This window comes from Cuculus canorus, chromosome 1, assembly GCF_017976375.1.
Source record: "Cuculus canorus isolate bCucCan1 chromosome 1, bCucCan1.pri, whole genome shotgun sequence".
In the NCBI taxonomy this organism is placed as follows: Eukaryota; Metazoa; Chordata; class Aves; order Cuculiformes; family Cuculidae; genus Cuculus; species Cuculus canorus.
In genome coordinates this window covers 166,868,025-166,880,140 of record NC_071401.1, presented here as the reverse complement: position 1 = coordinate 166,880,140, position 12,116 = coordinate 166,868,025, and positions in this window count along the sequence as shown.

The window sequence follows — 12,116 nt, the reverse complement described above, 5'->3', positions numbered from 1 at the left end:
GTCCCGTGTGTTTTCCACATTTCTCTCTTTTCTCTAAATGATCATTAGTCATGTCAAAGTCAGAGAGTTACGCACTCATTACATAATCTGAGTATTGGGAGGGAATTTTCCATATTTTTTTTGTGTAATGGGTTTGGGAGGAACAGGGAGGAATACAAAACTAACAATCTGTAAGATTTGAAATATGTTGATCAGACTGACAAAATGATGGCTACAATAAAATCGCTCTAACCTCACCCAGCATCTCACTGTTACTTTTACATTTGTGTACACTGCAGAGTAACGAAGCTGAGTCTTCAACACTCATTGTGAAAAAACAGGCTGAAATCAGAGAATCATAGAATCAATCATAGAATCATAGAATCATAGAATTATTTGGGTTGGAAGGGACCTTAAAGATCATCCAGTTCCAACCTCCTGCCATGGGCAGGGACATGTCCGAAATCTCATTTTTATGATTTGCCCCATATAAGGAGTCACTTACAAAACTATATATAATATAGCCTTTAATGTTAGCTATGACACACCCAGAATCCTTTTTTTGTCGTTGTTGTTATTTAAGGAATGATTATACTATAAGAAATATTGGCTGGGAGGTTTCCAACGGCACAGGTTTTTATCAGTGAATGCTGATTTGTCGTAAGCAAAATGTTTCGCAGAAGCATCTCTGTTTGGATGAACTTCCGATGAAACACAGGCAGGTTTCCATCACAAGCCTGCCTGATTTCCTGCCAGCTTGCCTGGCGGCTCTCCAGGCTCCATGGCTCCGGGATGGCTCTGGACTGAACCTGTGATTCTTCCTGATGACTTTCTTTGATTTTTTTTTTTTTTTAATTATCAGGAAGAAGTTTTGGGAAAAAAATACATTGGATTTGCCTGGCTTCCAAGTTAAGTGTTTTGATAATAAGGACCTTGCCCAGCCTAGATCCTTTTGTTACATGGCAGCCCCAGAGCAGCTTTCCTCTTTTCCAAACAAACTGCTCAGGTTAAACTGCCCTGGAAGTGAAATATTTTTTGTACCACATTAAGCTTCATTTCTGAGCATTTTCAGGAGACCTCCTGGTGCCAATATTTTCTCCTCTATTTTCTAAAATGCCTAATTGCCTTGTGGTTTCTCTGTACTAGCAGTGCCCTTCAGCACTGTCTGCTTCACTCGCTTCTCCCAGGCTTGTTTTCTGGTACAGAGGCTGCATCAACCTCTCTAATGTTTTCTTGGCATTTCTGGCTGCTGGAATTGTGGATGTCAGGTGGTTTCTTAGGACCTTAGGCATAGAGACACACACTCTGTAAAGCCACCTTGGTGGCAGCTGCTTGTGCTTTGACTGCTGCTGCTCCCTGGTTTATCTGCTCCATCTTCCCTTGGAGACAGAGATATTTCTCTGCACTTCAGTCTGAATCACCTAGGGGAGTGCCAGTTGTTTCATTTTTTCTCTTTTATGTGGGGTTATCTGAGGGCAGGACTTTGTGCAGGCGTGTGCCTGAGATCCTGAGGGCTCAATAAGGTGAAGAAAGCTGCGGGAGGCAGATAACTTCTCTTTCACCTCAGGGCTCACGCTGCAGGCAGTCAACTTTATCTGACTTCGTACTTCAGACTCTCAGTCTCTAAAATCTATATGTTTTTTTTTCCTTCAGCTCATGAGTTTCATCAGGATGTTAAATGTGTCTCTGTACTTGGGTTAACTTGGCCTTGAAAGGCATCTGACTGAGAAGAAGCATTTGGCCAACATCAAGAAGATCTGGTGCTTTAAACTCTGGAGTTGATTTGATGTTGGTGATACCAAACAACAGAATCCATCTGTAAGCATCATTTTAATATTCTCTCTAGGCATTAGAGTATCTTGTTCCTTCCAGAACTCAGTTATAGTCATACTTTCTCAATCAGGAAACCCATTACATCTGAAAGTAGATTGTCCAAGAGGCTAGTGCAGCCAACAGCATCAGCCTGTATTGCTGTTATAGCATGGCCAGGAGCTATAGAAAGAAAGGGATGTGCCTCGGTGTATTTTTCTGTGCAATGCTGTAAGTTCTGGCACACTCTAAAACCTCCAAGTGGAAGAATAGGCTTTAAATTTTAAGGGTGTGAGAAGTAGCAGTTCCTTTTCAGAAGCTGAAAGTACACAGAGAAAGAGATAAGGAGACAACAAATATGAACCTCATTCTGCTTAAGTACAGCCTCTAATAACTAGGATGAATGGTCTTCTCAAACTTACTCACAATCTCTGCCTCCTTCTGCACTAATGCTTTGTCCTGCCTATATTGTCCATCCTACTGTTGACCATCATTTCTTTGCTTATCTCTTCCTCTCTGTGTTTTCACCCTCTCTTCTCTCCCATCCTTTTCCTCTGACAAAATATTTTGCAGCCTTCAATTAGTGCCTTTGGCTGAAGTCTTGTTGGGTATATCAGGAAGTTTTCTGGATCACTCATGGGTGGAGTTTCCCCAAAACATCAATTTGGTATTAATGTTTTATAAACAATGGGCCTGCCAAACCTTGAACACCGTGAGGCAACCTCAAACTGTTGTGCCGGATACAGTGGGACAGAGACTAAATTGGCGTGGAGAATGAGATTAGGGTAAGGACACAGAAGACCTGAGAACTGCAGACCAGATGGGGATCATATGAGGCACCGAGGAGTCTGAAGCAGGACCGAGGACATTGGTAGTGCTGGGAGAAGTCAAGCTTGGGGGAACAGGGTGAAATGACCCTGGTCCGTTTGACCCTGTTTCCTACCAGTTTTCAGAGCAGCTTCTTGTTCAATTAAACATCTATCAAGCCACTTGTTTGGGATCTTTCCCAAGTGCGCACTTTCCCTGTGGCACAAGTGACCACAGAAGATAACACCCTGCTACTGCCGTTGGTTGCTCCAACTGTTCAAGAGGCAAAGGTTGATATAGTGGACCTAAAAGCTTAAAGAAAATGCACACAGGGAAAATTATCTGGAACTGTATGTTAAAATAATTTTACGAAGGCAGCTCTTGAGGGTTGAATTTTATCTCTGCATCTGTATCATCAGCCTGGCAGCTGTACTCTGTGTAGGAAGCAGTGGGATGGAGATGTGAAAAGGCTGGCAAAGAGGGGGATGTAAAACCCAAAACCTGGAGACTGCAAAGTTATAAGCAAGGGTTTTGAATCCTCGGCTGAGATCTGTGAGATGCTGCAAGGGAGAAAGCAATAGAGTTTGATGCAAGAGACAGTGAAATGCAGCTCCATGATTATAAATCCAGTCAATAGCTTTTATGTCAATAGGAAGATGAAAAGGAGAGGAAAGAGCCTTTAGAGGGAAATAATTAGTTTTGCATTAGAACTGTGAAAAGTAGAAACATGAGAAACTGCAGATGAGCTTGCTTGCTACACTAAGAAAAGGGTTCTGCTATCTATCTAACTTTGGTTTTATGAACTGTAGACCATGTTTATTTGTTGCTTTTCCCATTCAATTTTGTATTGGTGAGTGCATCCTTTTGTATTTTTTAAAAATCAATTTGATGCTTCCAGATTGATTTGCCACACTAACATCTCCCTCTCCCAATCTGTCCAGCCTCTAAAGAACAACCCATGCTGTCTCCCTCTCATACACTCATGACCCTATTGACTCCACAGCATTTTCCAGATTCCTAAGTACCCTGCAACACTTCTCCCCTGCTCCCTTCTTGCTGGTGGCACTGGCTAGGTACCACCTTGGCTGCAGTGCCTGCTGCTCCACGCTTGAAGGCAGGAGGTCCTACTTGCCTGCTAGGCACTTCCCTGTGTGTATTCCTCAAGTACAAGAAGCTCCATGCCTGGAAAAGGTGGCAAGCTAAGCACAGCATCATCAGGGAGCCTAAAAATTTTGATTTCCTACAAAGTCCACCACTTCCCCTGAGAACGCTTTACCTCAAGCCGTGCCTGCTGCTTCCCAGTTTGCTTTCTCGCAGAGTTCTTTGCACGGTTTGCAGCACCTGGCTGTATGGTGAGGGGAGACAGGGCTTGCTCTGGAGTGTACGGTGAGGGTTTGGAGCAGCAGTCTCAGGTAGATGGAGGGGCAAAGAGAAAGGAAACCTGCTCAGTGAACTAGAAACTCCCACACTCTGTTGTCAAACACGCTTGTTCAATGGTGTGGAAAAGGGAAGCTGAGAAGAAGAGAAATGAATTCGAATGCATTTTAATTGGGATTATGGGCATATGGTGTGGTGCCATTTGTTTTCCTCTTCCTGCTCTGCATTGGAGTTCTAATACCTTCACACATTTGCCTTTATTTGTCATGTCAAAAGGGGAGACAGCAAGCAGCTTTTTTCTCCCCGCTCTTTGGGGCCATGCTAACAGCTCTCGCTTCACCCTGAACTTTGCCAAAGGAACAATCATGATTTTCAGAAAAAGTGCAGCCAGATTGCAAAAGCAGATTAAGCAGCTCTGATTTATTTTTATCAAACTTTTCAGCTGCTCCTTGTAGGACCTTTGCTGTTTTCCAGCAGCAGAAAGGGACAGATTCAAAGGGAGAGAGGGGGCATATTGTCCACAGTACCACAGGCACATCATTCACCAGCAGCTGGATAGTTAGGTTTTATTGTTATGATAGTATATTTAGTGTTTTGTAAAAAGCTACTTAGGGAGCCATTTCCCTTGTTGTACAGCAGTTTGTTAGCTGTTAGAGTCAGACATAAGCCTTTAATTATGCCTAGCATACCCGTAAAAGCAATTTCAGTTCTCTCCCCTGCCTCATGCAGCATCTTGGGATGCTACACATTTGGATGTCAGCAAGCTATTGTTTAACGTGGTTTTAAATCATTATAGAAATATTCTGTAGCATCGATTGGGAAAGCCTTCTCCCCTCTGCCCTGTTCATTTCTCACAGTTGCTTTCAGAACCAGGGCCAATAATCACAGAAATTCTTTTTAGAGATTAAGCAGAGAGTAACGTCATCTTCATACACTGTGCAAGCTAATAACAGGTGAAGGTGTAGCTCAGCAGCATTGAGGAGGAATGTAAAGCTTAAGATTAAGCATCTTTCCCAGCCTTTATGTAAGCATCTATCCATTCATTTTCCAAAACTGTATATGACACAGTAGAGGACCTACACAGTAGAGGACTTAGAAGCTAACATCCACTTGAAATAAAATGTCTTCAGTGCAGCTGAAGCCAATCTAAATCTCCTCCTGCTTTCCCTGACACAAACCCTCTGTGACAGACTTCAGTTAGCTCAGTGCCACAGCATCCCAGTCTGACTCTAACTCTAAGCCTGTAGCTCCTGATCAAAAGTAGAGACTTCTATTTTTTTTTTCTGAAAAATATATATATTTATTTTATGGCTTAAGACTTGCAGAAGAAGTATAAAACTTTCCCTAATGTTATTCAGTATATCCTATACTTGATGTTCCTTCTGTCCCAGAGTTTCTGTTTCAAGTAATGATGAAAAAAAAAGCTTGTATTAAATTTACATCAAAGGAAAGTTGGGGGAGCAGAAACATGAATAACAAACACATGAATAATGTGATTCTGAACAAAGAAAGCTGTGCCATCAATGCTGGTATAGGCCGCATGGGAACACATGTATGTCATTGCAGCATATTGCTAACACATGTGGTGGATATACAGATGTGTTCTGGGGGTTGCTGAGATCCCTGTTTGAAGGTAAATTTCATAGAATCTGGTTTGCAGGTACTGTGGCAATAACTGTACTTGACATCTTTACAGAGTGGTTACCACAATTGTTTTATATGTTATCCTGCATGTGTCCAGGTACAAGGTGTACCAAAGGGGGAATATAAAGACTATGTAAATAATCAGTGTAAAGAGTCACTGAAAAAAATATCACAGAATAACATTCTGAAAGTAGCTCATACACAACATTAAAATGAATGAATATTAAAAAAAAACATTAAATTGTGATGAATTTCACCCACCCAGATCTCAGACCTCCAAAGCAGTCCAGCAGTTTCTCTTCTTCAGCAGCTTGCAAAATATTACCAGTTCTTCCAGTGAAAAACAAAGCACAGCCAAAGGGCCACAGCTCTGCGTGGAAGTGAGGATGCATTTGCCAAAGCAACAGCAAGGCTCTGAATTCAGGATCTTAGTTTAGAGCTGTTCAGCAGGATCTGAGGACATGTAGTCTTTTGCAAAGGTAATTGAAACGCTTTGTTCTGGAAGTGATTTAGCTTTTTATACTTGAAGGAGGTATGCTTGACATTTGTTTGTAATACTGTTTTAGTTTGGTTTTGCCAGGTATTTGGAATCTTCAGCAGACACTGTCTATAACTCTGAATGCATTTCTGCTTTCATTCAGTCGCAGCTCTGGCCCTGTTCTGCTCTCCTTCACATCACCCTCGAACTGAGCCAGCACTCCACTGACTGGCTGGTCTTTATGCCCAGATTTTCTGAATGTTCAGCACCTGTAACGCTGCAGCAGATTTTCAGAAGCGGGCATCCATCAGCTATGGTAATTAGTTAGGGCCAAATTCTCAAAAGAACTTGGCATACTGCCTCAAATCTAGTCCTAGGCAGCGAAACACAGTGCTTTCCTGCAGGCATTGCTCCAGTTTTGGGAATCACTTAATTCTATGTCCCACAGAGGAGTCCCAGCTGGGAGGTATGCAGTCAGGATGAAGGTGGCAAATAAGAGTCTGTCATACAGGGTGATGCTGGTTTGTGATGCTTACAGTGCCAGAGAAGGACAGAAGAAATGAGAATCCAACTACTATAAAACTATATATGAAGGAGGAATCCATAAATACCGTATGCATTTTACATTTTCAAATCAGGTGGCTGGCCCACTGCATGCAGTAATTGATGTGAAAATAGCCACTTAAGTTTTGGCACATTATAGCTAAACATACTAGAGAAGGTCTTTAGACCTTGGGCTCCCAAATTACTTTTAACGGATCTCCAAAAGGTACCTAAGGAAAACAAGATTTATATTCACTGTGATAGGATCTTAACTTTCCATCCGTATTATCATTGAAAGACGCTTAGAGCTTCGCAAATTCAAAACTGTTGAAAAAAATCACTGGAATAGAAGTATAATCAACCTTAAAACAGTAGTTTTCAAGGCATAACCACTAAAGCCCGCTGTAGAGGTAGGTTTGTTGAATTTATGCCTCATCAAAGGCAGAGCCAATGGTAAAATAAGCTGGATGAAAACACTGAATATAAGATTAGGGCTGTCTAAGAGCCTGTTTGCCCTTCTAATTGACCCCTGAAAACTATCGTACCTATTTGGGGAGCAGAGCAAATGAAGGTAGTTCACCAGTTTTTAGACTAATCCTAACAAATGTTTAAAAGATGAACAAAGAAAGAGTCCTCAACCCAAAACCAAGCAAGCAACCGATGACCCCCTGCCTGTCCCTTGAGGTAGGCAAGGTCACTGCCTGGGAACGCCCTCATGAACCACAGGCAGACATAGCTGCTCCAGATCAAACATGACACAGAAAGATATGACAAGAAGATGAAGTACCGCTGTTGGTGTGTGGGGTTTGGCTTGAGGACGAGCCCTCACACACCAGCTGTATTTCAGCACACTGCTAGCACGGCTTGGGCTGCCATCCCCCAGGCCTACAGTGAGTAAATGCAGTTGCAGTATGTCTGAACGCTTGCACAACGTCCTACCACATGCACAGATGACTGCCAAAACCCTGCTCTGACAAGGTCAATGGGAAATTTTGTCACTGACATTGGTGCAGGCAGGATTTCCCTTCATGGACACACACCTCCTCCCGGATGCATGTGCATGTGAGTGTTTGTGTATATACATGAGCTTTACAGTACAAAGTACTTACAGGAAGGCATCTTCTCTCTTTAAATGTTTTTCTTTACCTTCGTATAGTGTGAAGTCAGACCCTCACTGTCACAGCCACAGTTTCTCACAGCTTTATGGTGTTAAAGAGCCCTTCTTGCTCTTGACCGCTGCAATAACAATCAGGCTGGGAGGAAGGGGAAATGAGCAGTATAGCACACACTGTACCTTCCAGCCACCAGCTATTGTTAAGAGCACGTTGCTCCAGACAGACTGGCAGCAAGGCATGGGGTGGGAAGCAGGTGTAACCTGCCAGGAACGCCAGTCTAGCAAAAGTCAATTTTTAATTCAGACAAGTACCCCTCCTTTGCAGCTGCCTCTTGCCAGCGAAGCAAAAGAGGCTTTACATTCCTGTCGCTCGGCACTTGAAAGCTTAACAAATGCCTTTATGGCAAACCAAGAGTTCGTTTTGTCACCTCGGCACTTTGGTCATTCATCTGCAAAGTCACTGATCTTTTTTTTTTCCTTCAACTCCTTATAATAGCATAGCATTTCGTGTGCAACAGCTTGCTCCCAGGAAACGTATTTTCAGACGCTTTGACATAGTTTGGGTACAGAGGAGTCTGAAATCTCTCCTCCTTGCTTGCCCTACTTGTCCAGCTCATTTTAATTCTGCTGTCTTCAGAAACAGAAAGGCCCATCAGCAAAGGCTATCCAAGCCATGGAGTCTCAATGGAGCACTTTGCTCAAGCAACATCTACATAGGTGTGTAGGCCTTGTCAGCCCTATTCTCAGACACCCTCTGGGGTGGTTTATAAACAAAATATGGTGGTCCTTGCCAGAGGGCATGAAGCCAGTAACCCACACATTCAAACCCCGTCTTTACTTTAGTGCAGGAGTTAATATCGTGCTATCTGTGGTGCACTATTAAAATCTATTTGTGACCAGGTTTAATTCGCCCAGCCCTTGATCTGCAGCCTTTATTAATAGCCTTGTTTTCAGATACTCGCCTCACTTTGCTGAAGGTTCACACACTGTGCAATGCAGTATAAATTAGCGTGTTCAGCTCAACTGCCCCCCATAAACAAGCACGATGAAAGAACACCACATCTACACCTGCTACCCATCAGGATGTATCTATGCTTTCTTTCCTCCACCAAAGCCTGGAGATAAAATACTGCCTTATGTACACTTCTCTCATGAAATGCCTTCCTTGGCTGGCTGTTCCTTGTCCAGGATTATCAGCTGCAGAACACAGCTGCTTGGTAAGAGAGTCAGTGGACCATGAGAAGGCCTGGCATTTTCTATCCCTTACTAAACACGTTCTCCACTGTTCCCTTACATTTCTTTGTCTTTATAGTTTTTGGTCCTCTTTTACCATAGGATAATTTTGGGGAAAGAGAATCCTCCTTTTCTCTGTCATGCAGCAGCTCTCAGCTCCAACTGGGCTTAGCTTGGTTTTCTTCAGGAGTTAGCTCAACATCCTGCCAAAACCTCCAGGTACCTCCCTACCAACTCGTCCCTGACAATCTTCCTTGCCTTTCCCAGATGCTCTTGCATCATTCACGGGTGACACTGCCCTGTCCTTGGTAGCTTGGGTTATTTAGCTGCATTTGGGAAGAAAAATACAATTTTTATCTCATTAACATATGATTCCCCAGTCATCTGTACTTCTGAGGTCTTCACTCCCAACACATACATAGAATGGTGAGACACTGGCACAGGTTGCCCAGGGAGGTTGTGGATGCCCCATCCCTGGAGGTGTTCAAGGCCAGGTTGGATGGGGTCTTGGGCAGCCTGATCTAGTGAGATGTCCCTGCCCATAGCAGGGGGGTTGGAACTATATGATCTTTAAGGTCCCTTCCAACCCAAACTATACTATGATACTATGATACATACAATTTAATCTGGAGCTATGATGATGTATAGATTCAGACTATAGGAAAAGGACTGGGGGCTCCGTATCAATCAGTAATCAGTTTGGCTTTATTTCACTCAGTGTTAACACTGGACAATAGCAATTTACAAGCAATTTTGCACTGAACAAGATACATCTGTCCCTGCACTGCAGTAGCGATGCATCCGTCTGTGTCCCGGGAGTTGTCGTTGTCTCCTTATCTATCACTTCCCACTTGTGGCATAACTTCATCTAGTGAAGAGTAACTTGACGTCCACATGGCCAAGAAACTTCAAAAATGTTCTCAATTTCACACAAGGAAAGGCCATACGGTGCACTTTTTACATGAAATGCCTCAGAAACTGGTTCTGTGCTACTGTGAACTCTTATCCAAAATACGTATGGATACAGTTCTATGTTGTTTGTTGTTTTTCATTTTGCCGCATTGTTTTTGAGCACTGGCAGAACATCCCCTAGTAAATCAATTTACATTTTGGTTTGCATTTTTCAGCATTGCATTGCTTATATCTGATTAAGAAATAAAGATGGGCAGGGGCAAGAAGCCATCCCCATGTGAGACTGGGCTGGCACAGTCTGGGCTACAGCCTGAAAGCTCAGTGATGTAAAGCCCAACCTCCTCTGTACTGTAAGTGCCCTTGTAAGAGTAATGAACTTGTCTAATTCTTACAAGAGATAAAGACACCAGCTGGTCTCCTTGAGTCCGTTTCTGTCCCAGCGTCTCGGCTTCTGAGCTGTCTAGGGACAAACACTGCCACTGCGACAGTAGCTCAAACCAGCCAGGATTCCTGGCTCAGGGGAAGCATCATACAGATACGCCTGTGCTTCCAGAGTCAGATGAGGCAAGAAGTAGGATGGTTGTGTTCTCACAGAGTTAAGCTCTATGCAAAGCTGGTTGGGACGTCACTGCAACACCTCCCTGCATGTAAAAGTGGCTGAGACACAAGTGCACCACTTCCCAACATGGAAAAGCACTGGGATGCGGAGCAGAGAGACCCAGGCTGTCTCCAGTGTGGCTCTGTTGGAGCGTGAACCCTACACCCCAGCCAACTCTCCTTCAAGCCACTGAAGTGCCAGCACACTGTATGACACTACCAGCGCAGTTCCTGGAAGATTTATGAGCTGGAGCAGAGAACCTGCCTAGGGAGCACTGGTTCGCTGCCACCACAGCAACACGTTGCTTCAGAAACCAGAGTGCTGGAAAGGTAACGTGTCAATACCTAAACCCTCTCCGAGAATTACGAGCAATTGTACCTGTGTTGTCTGTATTATTTCCATTATTAGGAGCAGCCAACATCCTTAAAGGAAATCCATGTGTCATCTGTTAGGAAAACAGACACTCACCATAGTAACCCCTGCACCAGCTGCTCCATCATTATGCCTCACAGCGCAGGTATAACTGATCATAGATGACACAAATCACCGGAGAGATTTTGACAGCATTACTTTTTTAACTCCTTGTGCTAAATAGCATGCTTCAACATTCGGCTTGCTAAAAGTAGTCACGGTTTTGTCATGTTCTGTTCCCAGTAGTCAACGACTTCAGAGGGAGCAGCAATGCCAGTGCTGAATGCCTCTGAGAGTCCTTCCTCAGGGAATATTTTGAGAATGTAGATGGTCAAGAAAAATTTTTTTACTTTTAAAAATCAAATTATCTAAAATAACAAAAGGAAGTTATCAATTAACATCTTGCTTTGAAGCAGTGTTTATAAAGATTAATGAAACATTTACATACTTTACAAATCCATTTGTGATGGAATTTCTAATTTGTAGGAAAACTTGACACTACTGTAGCTTGCCTAGATAGAAAGGAAACCTAATTTCAACATGTTAAAAGCGGAAGTTCACAGTTCTAATCTACTCTGAAGATCACACAAACATTATTTTATATTTTTATGGCAGAAGATCAGAACGGCATCATTCCTTTCTTCCATGTGGCAAGGATGATGCAAAATATCTGGAGTGAGAAGGAAAAATAATCTCACTAGCTGGACTACAATGAAAAAGAGCTTTGCACGTATGATCTCTTCAGAGCATCATCCCTCGTAGCTCAGAACCTCTCAGCACGAGTTTGGCATAAACTGTGCAATGCCAAACTTCTGCCTTCAAACTTCAGGCTTGTTTCTGCACCGCTGGCAGCTAGAAGTGTAGAATCTGACCCTGGACAACCTGCGCTGGCTGACCCTGATCTGAGCAGGGGACTTGAACAGGATGGTCTCCAGAGGTCCCTGCCAGCCTTGGCCTGTTGCTTAAATAGCCTCTTTCCCCTGGACTGTAATCACAGCCTGCCTTTACTTTGTTCTCTTCCCTGGTGTCTTCTCTCCAGGAACCACCTCCCCACAGCCAGCTCAGGGGATGGCAACAGCATCAACTGTCCCCTGCAGGGGATGCCAGCACTGAGCTGCACCTCTCCATGCCAGGCATGACCTTCGCGCTACCTGGTCAGCCCTTGCACATGGCAGCACCCCCCTGGAGCGAGGGCAGTATTGTGAAAAGGC